At 33.8% G+C, this 25,000-nt stretch overlaps 1 protein-coding gene and 1 long non-coding RNA gene across 2 annotated transcripts in view; one reads left to right on the forward strand and one right to left on the reverse strand.

The window, feature by feature from the left end:
* The window catches only part of LOC106876592 (uncharacterized), a 232,579-nt gene that overhangs the window by 57,657 nt on the left and 149,922 nt on the right, over nucleotides 1–25,000 (forward strand). Inside the window, exon 2 of the transcript XR_016238143.1 lies at nucleotides 24,407–24,507. The gene's annotated coding sequence lies outside the window, so the exon portion shown is untranslated. The remainder of the gene's footprint in view (nucleotides 1–24,406; nucleotides 24,508–25,000) is intronic.
* Nucleotides 19,620–25,000, reverse strand: part of LOC106869664 (uncharacterized) — a 17,582-nt gene continuing 12,201 nt past the window's right edge. Inside the window, exon 4 of the long non-coding RNA XR_001409426.3 lies at nucleotides 19,620–19,902. This is a non-coding gene — a long non-coding RNA (uncharacterized LOC106869664). The remainder of the gene's footprint in view (nucleotides 19,903–25,000) is intronic.

Genomic DNA, 25,000 nt, shown 5'->3' on the forward strand with positions numbered 1-25,000 from the left:
ATAATTTACATGTAATATATTTTAATATTTTCTAGAATAATAGGAACTTCATCTACTTAAGAAATTACATATATACTTGTGGATAAACAATAAAGATTTAAAAATGGAGTTAGAAATTTCTTTCTTTAACAAAATTTATTTAATATTCGTTTTCAACTTTACGAACCACTTTCTCTTTTCTATTCTCTACTCTAGTGAATGAACATGCGCAGAAAATGAATCAAATTACAGAAACCTCCATTGTACATTAATGTATTTTACAGCAGAAAAAATCATAGCCACATTAATATGTATCTTTTACGCATTGATAGGGAAATGTTAGATTTATAAGCCCTAAAATTCACTCCATAATTGCCCACGGGTATATGGCGTAGTGGTTAAGAGGTCGGGCTACTAACCCCAATATTCCGAGTTCGATACTAGGCTGTGTCCTGAGTAATAACCTCAAAAAAATACCTTAATACCCAGATTCGAAATTCCCCCAGGACACCTGATGAAGGCTGTAGAGTACATCAGCTGAAACGTTGTGTTAACAACAAACAAGAGGAGGACCACAGCAGACAACACAGAGAACAGGTTTTAACAAATACGATCATAATGCCTCTTTTTATCAAAAGAAGTGTCTTTTACTTGTTTCAGTCATTTGACTGTCTGATCTACTTGTGTCGTTATGTGTCTCCTGTGAAGTTATATGAGATTGCTTAGATTTCAGATGTGAACGTGACGAGGCTTCAATTGTCCACACGTATTTTCCTGCATTCCTTAGTACACTATGATTCTTTGAGCTTACACGACTGTTTCTCTCTGTATCACCTACATTTGGCATTACAGCTGTATGAGCAGCCTGCCTGTGTTTGTGCATTTTCACTACATTCTTTGCTTTTGATTGACGTAGAGCTAAAGAAAGCCTCAAAGCTTGAGCATTGAATTTTTCTTGCACTTATGTCCGTGGAAAACGCTTACACTTTAATCTAAGCAAAAATTTGCTTGTACTAGTTTTATCTCGTGAAGAAAGAGAGTTGCGAAACGTTGACCATTATAGTAGCGTTTTCTCTTCGTGTTGGTAACGTTTACCATCTAAACACTTCAATGTTTGAAATCACTAGCATCCACGTGCTCTTTATCGTATGGCATCAAACAACAATGATAATATATGAAGACAATTTTGAGATCTTTCTTCTACGTCCTTCACTGGGTTTTGAAAACTATGGTTAAATGCAAGGAAGTTATATTAATGCATGTCAGGTTGTAACTTGATTTCCAGAATAGTTCATAAGTACCTGTGTATAGGTTTAATGTTATGTAGAGAAAATGAAATCAACTACTTTAGAGTTGGTTTTAATGTGAACCTGCGCCCAAGGGAAATGTATTTCGTCCTCATTGAGAATATGGAGTGCTTAGCCGTTCACTTTGCTCTATGCTACCAAGACGACGTCCCTATATGGGTCAAAGATTGGGAAGGGTAACTTCTTATTAGGCAAATAACAAAAAATCGTACACGGTCACACATTTTCAGCAGGTTCAATTGCTTCCATTGCTATGTGGAAAAGGGCTTCCAGATCAGCCCATAAGCCAGAACGAAATCTTGTAAAATAGTAGGGTTTTCCCGCCTTGCTTTGTTTGGTGCATGCTCACCAACACAATCCGCTGCAACATTGGAATGATCAGCATGGACGAAAGATGTAATATATCGATGACAACAAGATTCAAAATCACTCATTGAGTGTTTTTTGTTTCTGCTGTATACAACGAAGCACTCTTATGAAATATTGTGTAGTCGGTGTTTTTACGTTTAGTTTCAGCAAACAGTGCACAGCAAGTCTCACTTAAAAATACCTTTTAGTACCACGAATGACATTTAACACGTAGAAACCACTTTATCCACCAAAATGAATTACTCTGAATTCTAGAGAAAACGGCATGGACAAGAATTACACAATCAGGGCATCTGACAGGTCTAGTGAAAAAGGCAAAAACTTCAATATTATTTAGGAAAAAAATCTATAGCAATCTTCTCATCAGGGTTTGCTCTGAATTTGTTTGTGGGCGATCTGCACATCATGTTTTTAAGCTGCCACTTAACTTAAGGGACAATGATTTTCCTGTGCGCAGCATTGGTAAAGTATCTGCAAACTAGTGTTTACCGAGACAAATAAACCTGAACGCACAAGATGAACGTGAAAGCAATGGTTCAGGCGTACATCTAAGGCTCTCGGCAGCATCTTAATAACCCTCTTTTCTTCTCCCTTTATATGTTTGTGAACGAGTGTGTCTGTGTGTATATGTGTGTGTGCGCCTGCATACCTGCGTCTGTGATATGACTCCAAAACATATATTTGCCCCCATTGATTTTTCTGTTTATTTTTCTATTTTTCCGATATATTTTCCTTTTGTATGTGGACTATTCTGTTTGTCAGTGTACTTCACTATTTCTTCTTTTTTTAAGGCCTGCTTTCACTTTCGCATGGCAGTTCCGCACCCCTCTCTCTCTCTCTCTCTCTCTCATTATTTCTTGAATACTGCCGTTTGAAACCCTACATACTCACCTCCTTTGATGTGACTAGTTTTCCAAATAGCTTTTCCCGTTTATTCACCCATCTAAATTATTTCACATTTTGATTAAATAAGGTGTACATTTAAGAAAGGATTAATCTTTACACGCAATGTAATAAATCTCCGTTTCTTATTTACTTTTTTTATTCATCCACTTGTAATTTCTGCTTCTAGGTGCAGATCGATTAGATTACATTTTGCTTTTTACAGTCATCCACCTCGCATTCTCTTCCTTATACACCTAAGGCAATCTGTCAACAACGATCTATTATTAATCATTAGCGTTTCTATTCCACGTCAATTTCTTTTTGCTTCATCCAGAATTAAATATCTACCTGCCCTCTATTTCTGTTCCTGTACACACACACTCACACACACACACACACACACACACACACACACACACACACACACACACACACACACACACACACACAAACACACAATACAGACATACATATATATACACGTGTGCACACATACATGCATACACACATATTCATACATATATATACATATATATATATATATATATATATATATATATATATATATATATATACATACACGAATACATACATATATATACATTTGGGTTGTCAATAACCGATGTATCAACGTCCTATGTTATCTACTTTTGTATTTTCCACTGTTTTCTATTTCAAACTGCATGCCATTAATGTATTTCTATTCCGTAATTCCGGTGTTAATACCATGTTCCTTAAATTGTTCTTGAACAAGAAACGTTCACTGCGGAGCAGCTTCAGTTTTGCTCGCAAGGAATTTTCATTTTACAGTAGCCGCCATGCTATAATCGCATCTATCTTCAGTAACCAGTACATCACCTACATTGCACAGCAAAATATAATTGGGCAAGATGATATTCTTCCAGTTCCATTGAGCATATTTTTCTAAATGGAAATTATAATTAAAATAAGTGGCTGAAAGTATAGCTGTGTCAGTTCACCTGACCGTATAACTTACTTCACAACTCAGTCGTGTCTGTGTGAACATATATTGTCGTTTTATGGTCGATAACCTTCCGAGGTCATACTAATTTATACAATTGTATTGTTTCTTCCATAGTAAAAAGGAACGGGAACTATTTTTATCTTTAATCACATTAATATAATTTGTTTTCTGTGAACAAGTCAGGAAAATAATAAATTGCCGGATTAACTGCGTATTTAGTTACTTACTCATCTTAAATGTCGTATCTGTTGATTTAGTTATTCCTTCCATGAATGCAAACAAAATAAATATTGGTAATAGAGATTGGAGTAGGAATAAGATAACACTGAATTATGAGCAAATATAGTTACCAGTGATAGGAATTCTGGTTTAGGATCTTTTTCGAGGTTGTAATATAAAAACAAATGCGACAGTTTGTAAACTTCTTCTCATAAAATATCGACGAATTAGGATGTAATAATAAATGCCTATGCAGATGATCGACTGCATTGATCAGCAGTCAAGGAGACGAGAGAAGCGTGTAATAGGAGTGATGTTATGACTGACGTTTGCTGCTTTCCTTTCTAATGGATCATTCCATCTCGTTTTGAATAGGTACAACTGAGTAGAGATAAATCTCATACAAACAAATCACTCATTTGCTTCTACTCCGTAATAAAATCACTCTAAACTTGACAAAGGGTCTGGTACTCTACAATATATTCTTCTCAGTATCCAGGATTTGAAAACGGGTTCTCTTGTGGATTTTCTAGTAAAGTTACAAATATAACTATGCTATAGTAAGAAAAAGTATATAGAAAAAGTTAAATTAGAAGTTTATTTAAATATAATTTACATTTTCCCCACGCTTGCCTATTGCAATTAATAAAAGCTCAGACATTAGAGTAATGGGGTGATCAGATCAATCTTTGTCAGCGGCGATAGCGGCTTTCTTTTGTTTAAAATCGTTGACACAAGTGGCTTTAATTTAAACTATATATATACGATCAAAGACAATATCCAATATGAAAGGCGTAAGACAAAAGGATGAGAGCATTTATGAAGAGATCATTATGTGCATTTGTAAATTAGGTGGTAATTATAATTTCCAATAACTATTTAGAAAGATCTAAGAAAAATGCATTAAACACTTTAAAAAGACAAAGCATTATCTGAACTAATTTTATGAATAAATAATGGAATATTTTCTTTTGATGCCAAAACGCGCATTACATACATGCATACACACACACACACACACACACACACACACACACACACACATACATATATACATATATGTTTGTACGTATATATGTATATATATATATAGATATGTACACAATATATATATATATATATATATATATATATATATATATATATATATATATATACACATATACATGTATGTTTGTGTGTATTTGTGTGTGTGTATGTATGTGTGTATATATGTATGTATATTTTAATTATCATAATTGAATAAATTAGAGATAATTTCATCAGTCGGAAGATATCAAGATATGAAACCGACTGTAGCGCTGTGTTTATTCGTTAAAGAATTACGCCTCAACTAATACGAAAATTCAACATAAGTTATGAAGAATAAGTAAAAGAAAGATAAGAGTGGTTGGGTGAAGCTGTAATAATCTAAAATAAAGAAGAGGAAACGAATAACAATGACAAATGAAAATAAGAAATATGAATTAAAAAAAGAAGTTAACACCTATATATATATATATATATATATATATATATATATATATATATATATATATATATATATATATATATACAGAGAGAGAGAGAGAGAGAGAGAGAGAGAGAGAGAGAGAGAGAGAATGAGAGAAATACATACATATATACATTCACACAAATTCGCGTAACTCGTATATGAATACTCATACATTGATATAGAAATAAAAGATTAAATGAATGAAGATTTTTTGAAAAAAAATAAAGTAAAAATTAGGCATAAATGAGCTGAACTGGAAAAAGAAATCATAAACTGGAGGGGTATGAAAAGGAATGAAGTACCAAATGGTTAGAAATATTAGGATTATCATATTGCAGGTTTGGTGGATCATAAGTTCATTGGAGAGAAAATATATCCGCAGAGATTTTTCCGACTTCATTGACCTTTTCATAAACAATGATAATATGAACATACCATCGCCTATGAACTTAAAGCTAATTCATCAAGTTCAATTCTGGTGCATTGAAATACCATCGTGGATGTCACCAGAAGATGGATAGCTTCCGCCAGTCTAACTAAAGCTAAACGTTCCACCTGCATACATTTGCATGCAGATGGGACGTTTGACCACACAAATCCAACAAGGTGTAGAGCTGTGTAAGATTCAAAGACATAGCAATAAACAATTCACTATTTACATGACTCTCATATGACTCTGTTAATTTCGAACAGAAAGAATTCGAAGTATTCAAAATATTTATGGTGCTGACTTTTAATGGTTTGTTATATTAGGATTTCATGCAAGTACTATAGATTATTTTCCCGCGACGAAGACGTCTCTAGAATGCTATAAACTAAGAAACCGAAACACATTTCCTGTTCGTTAATGGGCATTTTATTGCATGTTAGTTGATATCCTTAAAATAAAATCATTATATGGTGACGTCAGCAGATGACATATAAATGAGAAGGATTAATATACATAATTTTATTGGGATTTATACCACCACAAGATATTCATTTATAGTATGTGTGTATGTTTTTGTGGCAACTATGTGTTTAACCATCAGGATTATGCAGTATCAACAACAGCGTATGAAACATCTAAACTTCAGCGAGCCTTCCCAAATCATATCGAACAACCATCTCAGATTATATTATGTTGAGGAATCTAAGCTGTATTAATATAATTATCCGATAACTATATTATTCTGATAATACGATTAGTACGTTATTGCCAGGGTAAATGTTTATGATCATATCAATTTCAGATCGATTTTACATTGGTAATAAATACTCAATCCTTTGTTGCAATACAAACAATACGTCAGCGCGTAGGAAAAATGTTTTGCTCTATTTGTTCCAAATGATTAAGACCCGCTAAGGGCAACTTAGCCTTTCGCCCATTCGGGTTCAATATAATGAGTATAGATAAGTGGCGGGGTCAATGGTACAGACACACACACTCGATTCAAAATTCCTGGTTTTGTGTGTAAATCATAATTCATTTTGTATTGAGTATACGTTGATGTTATCGATTGCAGCCGTTATTCCGTTGCAAATTTAACATGTTATATACAAATGTATATTTGATTTCAACAGTTGTTAATTTTTTTTATTTAACATTCGTTAAATAAAGATGATTGATTCAATGATCATTCTATACACCCATTCTGAAAAGTATCGTTAACACAGTGATATCATAAATGTAAATCAAGTATATTAACATTTTAGAAATTTCAAGAACTTTATTGGGCCGTTAGTAGCCATCAATAATCAACTGCAAAATGCTCTATTATATATATCCTGAAACCAACAGTGAACGAATTTTTTCCTCTAAAACAGTCAGTTATATGAAGCAGTATAAAATAATTTTAACTACATTTTCAGCAAATCAAATGAATTATAGAAAGAAAATGTCTATTAAAACTTACTGAAGTACACATACATAAAAATTATTTAGTATAAGTTTTAAATTTCCAAAAGATTTTGATGCTATGACTAGAAACCTTACAATTTGAGAAACGCTAGCAACTTGGTACTAAAATTTTAGGCAGATTTGTTACAAAATTCTACATCGCTCTCCTCTTGCCATGTAAACAGATTCCCATGGGTAAAACCTTTAGATTATCTATGCTTAGTAATCTATGCCCACAAAATTGATCATGCATCAATGCATGTCCTCATAATTGTAAATAAGAATTGATGATTATAAACCGTATGTATACCAGATATTACAATATGCACACCAACCATATATGAGAGGTGACTAAACAGTTTCAATTGTTCCAATTGGCCGTTTGATGAGCATAAATGAAACCGAATCTGGCACCTCTATTACCCTATTATTCATGAATGTAGTTTAAACGTGAGCTCGTATTATCGAACTAAATGTCACAGCCTAGTGCAAGGGAGGACGTGTAAAACGCACGAAGGGAAACGGTTTAAATTAAACATGTCTTTATTACAGCACAACTGAGACTTGTTCTTCATGCAGCAATTATCAAAGCATTTGCATTTCCAATCTGATAATAGCACTGTGGAAAGTAACTTGGAACTGTTTATATTAATTTGTACAAAAGCTTAAAGTTAAGCTTACCTCAGTATCTCTTGGTGTGTCTAGAATACTAATGAAATATAAAAAGTAAAATGTATAGCGATGATAATAGCATAGAGTAGAAAGTAACATGAGATTGTTCATATTAATACGTACATCAAGGCGGCGAGCTGGCAGAATCGTTAGCACGCCGGGCGAAATGCTTAGCGGTATTTCGTCTGTCTTTATGTTCTGAGTTCAAATTTCGCCGATGTCGATCTTTGCCTTTTATCCTTTCGGGGTCGATAAATTAAGTACCAGTTCCGTACTGGGGTAGATCTAATCGACTGACCCACTCCGCCCCCCAAATGTTGGTCCGTGTGCCTAGAATCGAAACGAATATTAATACCTACATAAATTTAAAATTAAGTTCACCCATCTCTGTCTTTATGTTAAATTAATGAACCATAAAGAGTACAAAGATTTTCTCCAAGTGAAATGATTTCATCATAGATCTTGCCTACTTCTCATTTTGTTAAATTATTTTGTGATAAAAATTAGAAATGAGTATCTATAGATTTATGTTTTTCTACGTACATTATAGATTCAAATATTCAAAGGCTGGAATGTAATCAACGGCTTCGATGTTGGTTGCATTTATTCGTAGCTATTTTACACATTTTGTACTCTTAATTATACATAACCTATTTCATTTACAACTAATATCGTTACTTCTGCTGGGATATGTGGGAGACTTAGATCTTAAATATTTCTACGGATCTTTCTCGACCAATCGCAGTCCATCTAACGGTAATAGTATCCGATCTCACTTCCTCCAACTGATTTCTCATTCAAATTTTCAACGGCTGGAAATAAGCATCAGGCTTTGAAACTTTATGTCCCATGGATTTTGACACATCCATCCATCCATCCATCCATACATACATACACAAATGCTCACACACACACACACACACACACACACACACACACACACACATACACAAATGCTCACACACTCACACACACACACACACACACATATATTTATATATATATATATACCACAAGACCCTTTTGAATCAACAGCACATGGAATTTATGTCCCCTCACTATCCACTATCGGAATCTACATACCATGGACAAGAAGCCTCTCTACTTATTCAATACTAACTTTCTCTTTAAAATGTGTAGAAAGAAACTTGAGACTGTTCATATTAACACCTACATCAAGGCGGGGAGCTGGCAGAGTGGTTAGCACGCCGGGCGAAATGCTTAGCGGTATTTCGTCTGTTGTTACGTTCTGAGTTCAAATTCCTCTGAGGTCGACTTTGCCTTTTACTCTTTTAGGGTCGATAAATTCCACACAGCCTTGGCTTTGCTGTCTCGTTTTATTTAAGACTGGCAGAAATACCCGGCTTTGCCCGGGTTAAAGAGAATAATGAAATCTAAAAACGCCGTCTAGACTACGCAACCCTCAACTGTTAGTAGCTACGATACCATATTTCTACATTAATAACTATCCAATCCATGCCAGCATGGAACATAGACATTAAGTGGAATGCCAGTCTCTCATCTAGGAGGGCCTTGAAATCAATGTTACCAACTGGGGACTATGTGTGTCGTAGTGATAATAAAAAGACCCAAAGGAGGTCTGCAACGAAATAATTTTACTTAACACTTTGCAAGTGAATCAGTGGAGGCAAAGATGCGTCTCATTTACTTGACAATTTATGCACCACATTGCAGAAATCACAATGAAAGTATATCTGAAAGGGTAGTCTTACACTGTTGTACCGTTGAATTACAAATAATGCTCATCTGTTATGTTCGGGTTAAAATTTCATCAACATCAAAAATATATGAATTTTCATGGGAGTTATGGCCGTTATACATAGAATATAATTTCCAAATTTCATAAAGATCCGTTCAGTACTTTTGACGTAGTTTTGGATAAGAAAACAAATGACTAATGTGTGTGTTTGTGTGCATGTGTTTGTGTGTGATGGGTGTATATATGTATAGATATGTGTATGCATGTATATATATGTATATATGTGTACATATTACATGTACATCTATATATATATACATCTACACATGTGTATACATATACATGTATGCATATAGATCTATATCTATATATATATATATCTATGCATATACGTGTACATATACATGTATATGTATACATATACATCTCTTTCTCTCTCTTTCTCTCTTTCTCTCTCTTTCTCTCTTTCTCTCTCTTTCTCTCTTTCTCTCTCTCTGAAAGTATCGAAATGTGATTGTTTCAGTTAGTGGAATAAAGTGTACATATACATCTATATGTATACATATACATCTCTCTCTGTCTCTTTCTCTCTTTCTCTCTTTCTCTCTTTCTCTCTCTCTCTGAAAGTATCTGTCATTACAGTATCGAAATGTGATTGTTTCAGTTAGTAGAATAGTTTCATTTTTAAAGTGAAAGTATTTGACATGAGTGTTTTTGGTTCACTTTTGACACGTAATACTTAAATAGTGGAGGAATTATGTTGCTGTGGGCTCGAACTCTGGAAGAAGTTAAAATTTTTTTTGACTAAAACACAACTGGAACCCTAAGTAAGGCATGTGTAAAATTTGAATGAAATTGGTTGCGTAGTTCTCGAGTTTTAGGGATTCACACAGACAGACAGACAGACAGACAGACAGACACACATTCTCATTTTTATATATATAGATAGATACACATATGTGTGTGTGTATGATGGCTAATTTTCTATCAATCGATCTATCCTTCCTTCCATCCATCCGTCCGTCCATCCATCCATCCCTCCCTCCCTCCCTCCCTCCCTCCTTGCGTGTTATATGTGTATACAAAGTATACAAAAATAATATACGCTCAAAGAAAATACTCATACGACCCTCATTACAAAATGTACAACGACAGACTTATTGAAAGTATAAATTGAGTCATATATGCGCCATCATCTGCTCAGAATGACATATACACACATTAACACATACTCACAACTTCAAAGGCATTTACCCATACATACACAAACATACACCACACACACACACAAATACACACACGCACACAGACACACACACACGCCCGAGAGCTAAATAAGAAGTCCACATTTGAAGCCATAGTTGCATGATCGGACAGGAATAGCAGCCAAATCTCCTTCATATTAAACATGTCAGCTTACACAAAAGTTTCACATTGCCATCTCAAATTTAATATATCTAACAAAAATACAAGACCACTACAGAAGGAAGGACTTTGATCAGAAGTGTTCTGATCAAATTTGACCCAAAGTTAAACTCCTGCAACATATCTGCATCTGGTTAAATGTCAAACCATCTTATTAACCTCTATTTATACAAATATTTACAATATTTATATATTTACTATACCTTTAACGAACCACTCTAAATGTTGTGATGAACTTGTGTTACGTGTTTTACTTACAATGGATGACGGTACGAAAGTTTAGACAAATACTCTCATCATGTTTTGAATGTTATTACGAAATATTATACTTAAATGTTTAGAAGATGTTTTATGATTAACCTCTCGTGCATAATAACTTAAAAGCGGTAACTTTATCTCCTTATCTGATATTTATTTTCGATAATGCACTAAGAACATTTTATCTGTTACATTATTGTTTATGAAAAGTGATAGATTTTCTAAAATACTTTCCAAAACTCGATGATGTATTACTTTCTTCTGAGTTACTGGAGATCAGTCTCCACCGAGAAAGCGTCATCCAAAGTATTCTAAACGTGCCTGTCTCGACATTTCACAGACAATTTATTTGAGATTACATGGTCAATTTATGCTTTCTTTTATTCCCAAGACGCTATTGTGTCCAGCTGCTCGCTACACCTATTGTCACCAGACGAAATTGGCGATCAATTAATGCAAGTTCTATAAAATGTTCTAATTTAACTACATTGTAAAGAAACTAAATTAATGAAAGTGTTTTATGCTGTAATACTGAAGCAAATGCGCATATCTATCTATCTATCTATCTATCTATCTATCTATCTATCTATCTATCTATCTATCTATCTATCTATCTATCTATCTATCAGTCTGTCTGTCGGTCAGTCTGTCTACATATCTATCAACAAACGTGCTCAAACAGACAAAACACTTACACAGGCATGCATGTATTAATAATATATACAATACCACTTATTCATTTTGTTTACCAATCGATATTTCTTTGCCACTCTTTTAAAATGAATCATCATTTGGTGTGGCTTTGTCTCTCATATTAGGTACACTGCAGGATGTTTTCTTTTTATATATCCATGAAGAGTTCACTGTCTCCAAGACAGAGTTTTCTTAATAAAAATCTTGATACCAGTCGCAAGATAGATTTAGAACGTCATTATAACAATTGGAATTTCAATAATTAATCTCCAAATTCTGTATAAGTTTTGTGAAATGTAGAAATTCTTCGACGCATAAAGAGTTTAAAATTTTAAAGGAATTTACATGTTGTTTGTAATATTTTTTGTTTGTATTTTATTGACATCTTAGTCGGATGATTGAAATACATTTTATGCAATTTGTGGAATCATCAAGGCGCTACTGATTGATATTGTCACCATTCAGTTCTGTTTTATTCTTAACAATTTCTAATGGTTTTTCAAATCCTTAAAAATTGTCAATAAATTGATGCAGATAATTTTGGAATCGTTTCTCGGTTTTAACCGTATATTTGTTCCAGGTTCCTTTTATATTTTTACTATTTCCAGAAAACTGAAAAATACCCAAAATATTTCACACCTTGAAACTCTTTCCTTATCAATAGCATTTATGAAATGTTCAACTATATGACGGAGATAATACATTTTCAAATGTTGCAATAGAGGCTTAATCCATTAGCGGCAAATGAGAAATGGCATTTGTCAACATAAATATTAACCTAATATTTGATAGGCGATGTTCTAGGGATTGTGAATGACAAGCTGCATTATCCACGATAAGAAGCGCCTTATGGAATAATTTTCTCTCCTGAATATATTTTGAATTCAGGTAAAAAGTGACTGTATTTAAAAAGTGAAGCTGTAAACTATTTGCTTTCCATATAACTGGAAGTATATGCTTTACGTGACTATTATGTGGGGGGTTTACCCCCGATGCTCCACTATGGCACGTGACTTATAGTCGCTAGCTGAATTAATCCCTAGCAATAACGATATATCGAGCTTCAGCAATTTTAAAGCCTGATGTCGAAGATTTTCTCTTTCTAATGTCTTCTTCCTGGCCAGTGCTTTCTAAAAAAAATTATTTAGTCTACAGCAAATTGATTTATTGTCTTATGTAACCATACTCCTCTTCGATTTCTTCAAATTTTTTCAGAAACAAATTTGTTACTTCTCTATCAGCATTCGTGGCTTTTACTTGCATGTTTACATTATGCCAACCATCTTGTTTTGATTTTAATAGCTATAAAACCAGGTATTGTTTGCAGCAAATATTTCATTACAATCGCTTTATTTGTTGTCTTTAAGCTTCATAAAGTTAACGTTTTAGAACAATGAACCAGCCTGCATCCAGAGAAGACTATATCGTTGCGTTTGATCACAAGTCTAATTTCATTAATTTTTTTTTATGCGAGGGACAGATGTGACCTGTTCTTTAAAATGCACCTTTTTAGATCGCAAGATTTCTTTTATATATTAAGATCGATGATACAGTTGACTGATCCGTACAATATTTTGAAAAATATATTTCTAAAGGTTGATCCATCTTTCATGACATGTTATTTTGTTTCAGAACTTATTGTTTTCAATATTTCTCTATATGCAATAGAAATTGTCGCCGTACGCACTTTTCACTGCATAGTTGACAAATTAAAAATAATTTACCTAAATAGGCTGTGATCTTTAGTTAGATATAATGAAACATTTTGATAATAACTAAAAACATTTTGATAAGAAATACATTATAAATGATTATTATGGCAATAAAATACAATCCAGACATTTCCAAGAAGAAAATAGCGATATTTTATAATGGTCATCCAAAAATAGATTGCTTATGAACTAACATCTCAATTTTACTTACTAACACCGTAAACAGCAAGTTGATTCAGTATTAGTCTGTGCGGGATAAAACACGACTTAAAGGCTAATGTGTTTTATGTTCTGGATTATCATAGTAGACTGCAGGAATTCAACTAGTTATCATATTCATATCAACTGTAACAATTGCTATGGATATTCCGAAATTGCCAAATGAAATTAGTTGTACATTTGTGAGTAATTTCTGCACGAATCGACTTAGGATAATTTCAAATCTACAAACAATAGAAATGTAGCCAAAACATGTTATATTATTTTAAAAGAAAATAGATATCCAGCTATCCGCTGGGTGGTAATTTTCATTAGCAATATGGTGTTAAAATACGCTAGATCTAACTCGAAATGAACTTAGCATGAATGAAAGGATGTATTAATGTATGACTTCCAAGACTAGCAGATAGAATATGAACAATACAGTACACACACACATGACAATGCAAACTATCTGAGAATTTGTATGGGTGAAGAAACGCCTACACACACATTACCGAAAGGTATTGTGATAATTGAAATTCTAATGCAAATATCATGTTAGTAATTTTTATGCGCACTTTCTGATTACGTTTTAAATTTTATCAATCAAAACTTATTTGTAAACGAGATATTGCTAAGCAGGAGAAATGTTTTGTAATAGACACACACCCGCACACACACACACACACACACACACACACACACACACACACACACACACACACACACACACACACACACACACACACACACACACGTTCACATACACGGCACGCACACAGAGGCGCGCGAGGTAACACATATATGTATGTAAGTAATGTATGTATATATCCATGTATGTATTCAGACGCATGCGTGCCTGTGTCGTGAGATGTTGTTCCCCAACCACATGGGTAACGGTTTCAGTAGTTCAACTGCATTGTATCTTGGACAAATAGCTTTGGGCCTATCAAACCTTGAGAGTGGATTGGAATGATGGAAACCGAAAGAAGCCCGTTGTATAAATACATGTATATATATAGTTCTGCCTTTCGGTTGTAAATTGCGAATAAGCGACCTTAATTATATATATATATATATATATATATATATATATATATATATATATATATAGGTGCAGGCATAACTGTGTGGTAAGAATCTTGCTTCCCAATCACATGGTTCGGGGTTTAGTCCCCTGTGTAGCACCTTAGGCAAGCGTCTTCTACTTTAGCCTTGGGCCGACCTTGTGAGTGGATTTCGCAGACGGAAACTCAAAGAAGACCCTCCTATATATGTATATATTTGTGTGTCTGTGTTTTCCCACCCACCGACACTTGGTAACCATTAAAATAAGTGCTCGGCTTACAAAGAATAAATCTTGGGATCGATTTGTTCGAATAAAGACGTTGCTCCAGTATGGTCGCAGTCAAAAACCAGAAACAAATAAAAGAATATATATATATATATCAGTGAACTGAAGTGAGAAAAGAAAAGAATTACTCGCACTACATAGAATCACATAGACAGGAGCATCAATATACTAAAAATACACAACCGCACTCACACAGCTGAATACATTTATACATATTAATATACATACACACCTCATTGAAACAAATGTAGATACAGAAACATATATGTCTATATAGATATAAGTATACATATAAATCCAGGTTTGCTTTACCTCATTGTGAACCTTATGTTATTGCATGTAGTAAGTTCTGGCCTCGTAAATGTTAATGTATTTCGATTCTAAGCAATCTTATAACTAATGAATCTATGTGCGCGCGCGCATACACACACACACACACATGTATAGATACTGACAAAGGTGGCTATTCGCAGTGTAAAATCGAAAAGGAGAAATTCAATTATCACCAATAGTAACTGAGCACGAGGAGCATCTACATTGCTAGAAACAAGGGTCAAAGTCCCCTATAGTCAAAAGAAGCACATTAGTTATGTACTGACAGGGAAGATAACCGCCCCATAGTGAGCGATGTCACTATATTAGCAATCCCGTTTAACGTGGAATTAAAGCTCATCAGTAGTGACCATTCTATCGCTAATGGTTAAGCTAAAGTCAATCTGCCAGTATATAATTTTTACCATATGCATCAAAATGTGTTTCAGGAAAATGGTAACGTAAAAATTATAAAATAACGAAGGTGACTAGACGCAATATAAAACCAAAAAGGAAGAATTCGATTGTCGCTAATAATGACTGAGGGTGCAGAATAGCACTTACATTGCTAGAAACAAGAGTCAAAGACCCTTATAGCCACAAAAAGCACATTGCTCATGTATGTGAATATATATATATATATATATATATATATATATAGACACACACATATATGTATACGCACACGCACGCGCGTACACAATCACAACCAAACGCGCGCGCGCACACACACACACACACTCATACGCAGAATATTGATAAAAGTTGGGCAATAATTTGTAAGTTCCAGGCAGAAAGAGGAAGCTTAAACTTTCGGGTAAAGTTTTTGCTATATTGTAAGAGCTGAAAATTGTAAAAAACATTCCATATACCAGTTGACTAATGAGGGCATGTACAAAATACAATTCCCATTGTGGATCTAGTAAAACATTATTATTACGTTTCGTTTATTTGTCAGTGTTCTTACATCACGCCTCTTGTGACTTCTACGACATTCTTTCTCATGTGTTTCCTCTTGTCCTGCCTAAAAATGGAATAGCCACGACCGGAGGAGACACGTGTGACAAAAAGTCGTTGAATAAGTCCCAATCTCTGTGACGAAAGAGTTTTGACTATTCCTGTGCGAAGGGAATGTTCAAAATACAATTTCCACTGCTGATCTAGTAAAACGTTATTATGTGTCATTTAGTTGTCAAAGTTCTTACATCACACACCCGAGACTTCATCTACGACTTTCTCACTCACGTGTTCCCTCTTGGTCTACCTAAAAATGAAATAGCCAGGACCAGAGGAGACACGTGAGACAAAAAGTCGTTGAATTAGTCAAAATACGTTTGACGAAAGAATTTCGACTACTCTTGTACAATATTATCTCTTTATTTGTAGATAAAGGGGAAAATTAACGGAAAAAATTTCTAAAGAGGTTTCCTGTAAAACTGGCCACTTTGAGTGCACACTTAGGATTAGCATACGTTGAAAGTTATGCATATATATACAAATAGATGTGTGCGCGTGCGCGTATCTTGTTAATTCCAAAACAAACGCATGTCCATACTCATGTGTGTTTGTGTCTGTGCTTTGTGTTTGTGAATTTCAGAAAGTCCATTATCCTATAACTTATCTTTCTCTGTACATATGTGTGTGTGTATGCCTGTGTGCTCGTGCGCGCGTATGTGTGCGTGTATGTATATATATATATATATATATATATATATATATATATATACACATACACAAACATATACATTCACATCTGTGTGCGTGTGTATCTCTGCGTGTGTGAGTGATTGAGTGAAAAATATAGAGAGGAAGCAAGAATCAAATCACATTGTAAAGTAGCCAAATGCAGTCTTTTGTTGAAACATCATGTATACTGACAAATGTTATACACGTTGTTTTGTTTGTGTATTGAAATGGCAAATTATATGACGGATCATTTGGTGCGTATTTGAAGCTGTTAAATTCAGAAGCTCATAGCACGCTTCGGTTAACAACTTCTGGAACCTCTCTAATTTTATTGGTATGTTTGACGTATTTTCTGTAACTTGACATCCTATACCGACATCGACTGTTATTCTAGCAGTTGCTTAGAATTTTACAGTTGTAGCTGGTGTCTACTTTGGAGTTTGCAATGTGTTTTTCTACTAGTAATTATATGACTGTTACTCTACACAACAGTTACAACATATTTGCCGCGTTTAATTTGCATGGTTTTATTACGTACATTGTGATATTTATGCCATGGTCGTTAACAATTTTAGTGTCTTTTGATTAATGACTAAGTTTTTAGTTACACTTCTCTGTCTTTTCTTTTTTGGATAGGCCGTGTCGAGGCAGATGAAGTTTCGTGATGCAGTTGTTTTATTCCTTTTGTATTTATGTGTTAACTTAGGAAGAATTCATTTGCTTTATTTTTCTCTGTGATCATTTACGATATTACTGCATTAGTTGATTTTTTTTTCTGTCAGTATATAAATAAGATACTCATTCTCTTATGCACGCTGTTAACATTTTTAGAATGTTTCTGAATGGGTAGATTGCTTGTAAACTTTATCCGGTGGAATTGGCAGAGAATTATCTCGCCTGAAATGCTGTTATAACAACCAGCGAAAAAGGTTTAAAATAGTAAATGTTATGTCGATAAACAAAGAGCTTACAACAAAAATAGAATAGAAAATCTTTGTATCTTACCTTCTTAAAATTAAAAGTATAAATAGTATATATATATATATATATATATATATATATATATATATATATATATTTATCATTATAAATATACAGGGATTAGCAATTGAGTTGCTTCTCCAACATACTGAAAATTTAGAAATAGCAGTCAAAGAACTACTGATTCCAAACTACAAATTTTTCTCCAAAGTGGATGGCGATATTTATGGCACACATAGAACAAAAAACCGGAGGGAAAAGCGTAAACAAACCAAGCCTTTAGTTAATTGGATACGAATCGTTTCATGGTTAAGTGAATGGAAATTTCACTATTCCAATCTTCAGCCTCAATATTCTGATAAATTTGAAAGTGTCTCTAAAAAAATTCACGGTAATTCTTGGCCATGCGACACCAAAAATCAACGATAAGAAAGGCACTTACGAATTCATCGGCTAGCGAGTTCAGGCACCTCACCTCAAAGAAATCTATTCCATGTGCGTCACAAATAGTCCCGTATGAAAAAAAGTCCCGTGTGGAAGGGATTACGGTTTAGCCATCTAACTTAGAGATATCAAATATAAAATATACAAGAATAAGGGCAGAGAATCGTCAATTAATAATAGAATTAATAATTAACAATTCTGCCAAGTAGTTCAGTATGAAAAAAACCTTTATCGGTAAAACTATTTATCATTATAAATATACAGGGATTAGCAATTGAGTTGCTTCTCCAACATACTGAAAATTTAGAAATAGCAGTCAGAGAACTACTGATTCCAAACTACAAATTTTTCTCCAAAGTGGATGGCGATATTTATGGCGATATTTATGGCACATATATATATATATATATATATATATATATATTCCAGCAAATAGGATTTCCTGATGATTTTTTGTTTAACTTTGCAATTTATATATCTGTACAGTTATATATCGCACTAACATAAATGTATCTGTTACGTGAATACGTATACACGCTCATTTGTTTTACGGTCATTATACATTGGTAATTTTTGTTATCTTGCCTCTTTTACGAATTACAGCTATTAGACTGCAGCCATACTGGGGTACCACCTTGAAGAATTTCTAGTCGAATGTATCGACCCCTGTATTTATTTATTTATTTATTTTTCAAGTCTGGTAACTTATTTATTAGTATCTTTCGCCGAACCGCTAATTTATGGAAACGTTAACACATCAGCACCGCGTCTCAAGTGGTTGTGTTGGGACAAACACTGGCATAAATACACACACACACACACACACATACACACACATATGGAAATATATACATGCATACGACGGGTTTCTTTCAGTTTCCGTCTACCAGATCCACTCACAAGGCTTTGGTCAGCCCGAGACTATAGAAAGAGACAGTTGCACGAAATGCCACACAGTGGAACTAAACTCGGAATCATGTGACTTGGAAGTATATAATATATATATATATATATTCTTTTATTCTTTTACTTATACACACATATGTTATCAGTTAATAAATCGTATGCTATATATCTGGCAGTTTGCTGGTAAAGCACGTTCACTGTCTCAGCGTTCGTTGGACAAATGAGATTGACGGAAGATGGAAGGTACGAGAAACATTATTGATCGCTACAATTGTTTCGACCCACCTAGCATCGATCCATTGTGGGTGGGATTCTGAACATCTGATTCAGGTGTATCCTTCAGTGTCGATGTTTATCCTCAGGTTATTTCAAGAGGCGACTCATTAAAACAAACTTTGTTTGGTAAGATGTCTTCTTGGTCTTTGTAAATAGAAATGGCAAATTAAGGGATACAGTTTCATTCTTATAGAAGATCCATAACAAATGTCTGATACGAAAAGAAAAGAATACATAATACGGCGGAAAAATTATTTGATATGACTGTTATTAAATATGGGTGCACAAAACGCCCACACATAGGTGGTCTGACATATGTACACTCGCTCGCACAAACGCGCACACACACACACACACATGTAAGCATACATAGACGCGTGGTTTGGTGCACATAATGTCTTTAGTAGCAGATAGCCTGGATATTCTAATAAAAATATTCCTAGCTAACCCCCGTATTATAGAGGGTTGACGATTGTATGCTAAATTATCAGACTTGATGTTATCATTAGGTTTAGGAACAGGTTCACATAATCCAGTATGAAGACTGAAAGTAACGTTAAGGGAGATTAATCGACAGTAATATTTGTCTATAGTGTTGTTGAGTCCGAAGTTCTTAAATGGTCTAAAGAATTGTTTCCTATGTCTTCTCAGTTGTACTTTACTACTTCGTGCAATTCTTCCTGAACCGAAGTGGTAAAGTACAACTAGAAAGGAATTTTTATGTAATCAAATTCGAAAAATATGAGTTAAAAATACAGGTAAGAAGTGATTCATTAAAAACAGTTTTAATATAACTTTATATGGGATTTCCCTTAACTTCATCGCTGCCCCTTTCTGAATATAAATGTGTAACAGCAGCAAATACGTAGAGATATTCCACACTCCTACAGGTACACACACACACACAAGAGAAACAGACACAAACACACACATAGGCTCACAGACACAAACACACAGAGAGGCTCACAGACAAACACACGCACACACATATACACACACACGCACACATACATACATAGATAATCAAGCACTACCACAGAACTATATATCTATCGTGTACCGTACACACACACACACACACACACACACACACACACACACACACACACATATATATATATATACATATATATATATACGTATATACGTAAAACGAAGTCAAATTAACAATGAGCTTAACTGTCAGCAAGTAAGCAACACTAGCAAGAAAAGGGGCGTGTGTTTACAGACGTGAATTAACTGGGGAAGAAGCAACCCAGGTATAGGGGAAGGGGAGACAAGCAGGTCAAAAGAGAAGAAAGAAGATAAGGTGTTTTAGAAGCAAAACTGCCTTATATATCAATAATGTAACCCCGCCACACATCGACACATATATATTATTAGTTTTGAGGTTTGGCACTAAGCCAGCAGTACATGAAAGGCAACGTTATATCATGGTACCCCTAATATATGCATGTATGTACATACGTATATCTACATGCGTATGTGTGCGTGTGTGTACATCCATCCATCCATCCATCCATCCATCCATCCATATATATATATATATATATATATATATATATATATATATATATATATATATATATATATGGATGGATGACGCATGGTTGGGGCAGTCGACTCACGATCGTAAGGTTGTGAGTTCAGTTCCCGGCGACTTTATTTCACGTTGCTTAACTCCACTCAGCTGGCAAAACAGAGTAGTACCTGTATTTCAAAGGCCTGCCTTGTCACACTCTGCGTCACGCTGAATCTCCCTGAGAACTGTATTAAGGTTACACTAATTATACAGGTATCTGTGGAGTGCTCAACCACTTGCAAGTAAATTTCACGAGCAAGCTGTTCCATTGATCGCACAAGTTGTGACCATGGTCGTCATAACCGACGGAGTGCACCTATATATATATATATATATATATATATATATATATAAATTTAATCAAAAGATTAAATGTGGTACTTAAAATGTTTGTGGCATCAAATTTTGGTAGGGTAAAATCCCAAAGCAAAATCAAGAGATTTGGTGAATATATATATATATATATATATATATATATATATATATATATATATATATATATATATATATATATATATATATATATATATATATATTTATATATATATATATATATATTTATATATATATATTCAATATATATATATATATATATATATATATATATATATATATATATATATATATATATATATATATATATATATATATATATATATATATATATATATATATATATATTTATATATATATATTCAACACTTTTGGATATATAGGAAACAAAGTTGAAAATGCCCTGAGAATATTGAAAATATTATTTTATTATTATAGCGATAGATCTAACCGGTTTCACATTTACACTGATTTTCAAAGGGATGAAATAGAACGACATGGCCCATGTCGCAGCTGTCTTGCTTCAGACTAGGGTTTAAAGCTTGCCTTATTTTTATACAGAGTTCATGGCTCAAATTATTATGTTTTGAATAGGATTTGATTGGTAGAGGATAGCCACATGACTGGTTTTTGAAATTTTTGTAGGTTCCCCGCTACGTCCGTGTGGCAGTATCAAGTGACAATGTTTGGCGTCGTAACTTAAGACTGACACGGTTGACTGAAGATATCTAGTGACTGTACCAAACTATCAATGCCATAAATGTTTTGTTATGTGTTTGTAGAGAATGAACGGATGATTAATTTTAGAAACTTTTGTATGTTCACCGCCATGTCCGTGCGTTAGTGTCACGTGACAGTATATTTTAGACATGAAATGAAGGGTGATACAGTTCAGTGAACGCGTTTAGTTACACTCAAGGCACTCTAAATTTTACTTGCTTGGTGGCAGAGTGGACAGGTGGCTATTGAATGTTGTCCAGAGGCTATTGTTTATGCTGTTAGATGTGTAGGTTCCGCGTGTTAAGTGGCAGAATGAGTTATATATATATATATATATATATATATATATATATATATATATATATATATATATATATACATATATATACATATATATATATATATATGTACACACATACACACACACACACACACACACACACACACGCATATATATATATATATATATATATATATATATATATATATATATATATATATATATTTATATATATATATGTATATATTTGTTTAGGTTATTTTTACAGATATTCTATAGGAATTATAGGCAGCACTAACTTTACCTACAACGTTTCGAATCGAAACACCAGATGCCATTGTGTGTTTACGTCTGACGTCTCCATATGTGTGTGTGTGTATGTGTGTGTGAATGCACGTCTGTATATATTTACGTATATCTATACGTATAAATATATGTCTCTATATGCATATAAGTACCTATGTGCATATGAGGATGAGATTGCGTTCATACATATATATATATTTATATATATATACATGTGAGTGCGCGCGGGTATTTGAGTATGTGTGAGTACGTACATGCATATATGTTTATATATATATACACATACGTTTGTATGTGCGTATACGTTTTGTGTGCGTGTGTACGCGTGCAAACGTTGTGAAAGAAGGTGTTCTATGTCTTTTAACTTTTTAAAATGTTTTATATATTTTTTCTTTTTCTCTTTTTACATCTATTACGGTTACCTCCCTTATATTTAACGGTTTTTCGTATTGTCTGTTGCCATTTAATAGCTGACGAGAAGGTACAGAGAGAGAAAGAGAGAGATAGATAGAGTCATGAATATATATGGTGTGTGTGTGTGTGTGTGTGCGTGTGTGTGTGTGTGTGTGTGTGTGTGTGTGTGCGAGCGCGCGTGTGTGTATTTGTGTGTATAGGACTGATACGTGTATAAAAGTATATAGAATGCCTGAATATACATAATGCATAGGAAGTATATGTCCACCTTTATATTAAACCAGATTTATTATAATTTATTTGGCCAAGCTTTAAAGTTTATCTTGAAACAAACTGAAAATAGTGATATTCTTTAATTTAAGCAGCAGAAAAAATGTTGCTTCCATAATCCTGGTAAGAAATGAGGCTTGTGGAAAGCGCAAGATTTCTAAGAATGGATGTAAGTCACCGTTTTTGGTAACAGCGAGGACTTCCGTACATGTTTGATTTGTTTTAATTCACTTGGACCTCAATCAGCTTCTCTTGTGGGAAATGTCTGACATTGCTTTTGTAGACCCGAGGCTATGGTGAAAACATTTAGGAAAAGCGCCACGGAACCCACTCTGGAGTCGATACAAGTTTCACAGTCTTTTCTCTGACGTCTCTCACACCCTATTTGTCTTTCCCAATCGTATACATTAATAAGGACAAGAAAGATGGGTTCATATGACAGCCCAACATTTCTTTCATAATGACCGTGTGGACTTTTTAAAGAAAGTTTACTGACGTCAGGTTGATTTACCGATGAACAAAAATGAATATTACCGGTTTGTATCAGGTGTCTGGAGTCTCTGCTTCACTCCTAGAAGTGTTGACAAAATAAAGTACCAGTCAACTATCAAAAATGATATTAGCGATCATTTCTACTCCCGTTTCATATTAAAAAAATATATATAAATGTTATTAATATGTGATCCATTATATACTCTGAGTTCGAAATATGAAAAGTCACAGTTCGATTTTATTCTTTACAGGTTGATAGAAAGAGTCAGGAATGTGTTGAGATCCAATTACACCTAAATTACCAAAGCATCTATGCCATTGCTGACTTGTGCTGATATGCAAAAGTAACACGGTTTGTATAGTTTGAATATAATTTATATATATTTAGTCTTTTGAAAAGAAAATCAATAAATATCCTTCAGCAAATAAACAAGGAATATAAATAAAATTCAATACCAACAAACGAGAACTGAAACAAGGCATTTATTTAGTAGTATTCAGAAATAAGTTATATTCTCAAAATGGATATCTTTTTATAGAAATGTATATTATTTAAACGGATGTGCTTGGATCTATTGAACGTGTGCTTTCACAGACATTTATTGAACTATTCGGATAAAACTATATAGCAGTTTTCTGAACAAGGTGTCACTATAAACGCATTGTACTGAGCCAATATGAAAGTTCCTGCCATGGTAGCTATCGCAGTAAAGTTTGTTGTAGTAGAACATCCACATTTAAGTGGGCATATATATTACTTCTCGGTATTAAAACTGCCTCTGTTGCTAATGTATATATTTCTAACAAGCTCACTGGCTAATCACCACACCAGTTCTGGCACTGTT

Source organism: Octopus bimaculoides, chromosome 2 (genome assembly GCF_046866305.1).
Source record: "Octopus bimaculoides isolate indiv1 chromosome 2, ASM4686630v1, whole genome shotgun sequence".
Classification (NCBI taxonomy): domain Eukaryota; kingdom Metazoa; phylum Mollusca; class Cephalopoda; order Octopoda; family Octopodidae; genus Octopus; species Octopus bimaculoides.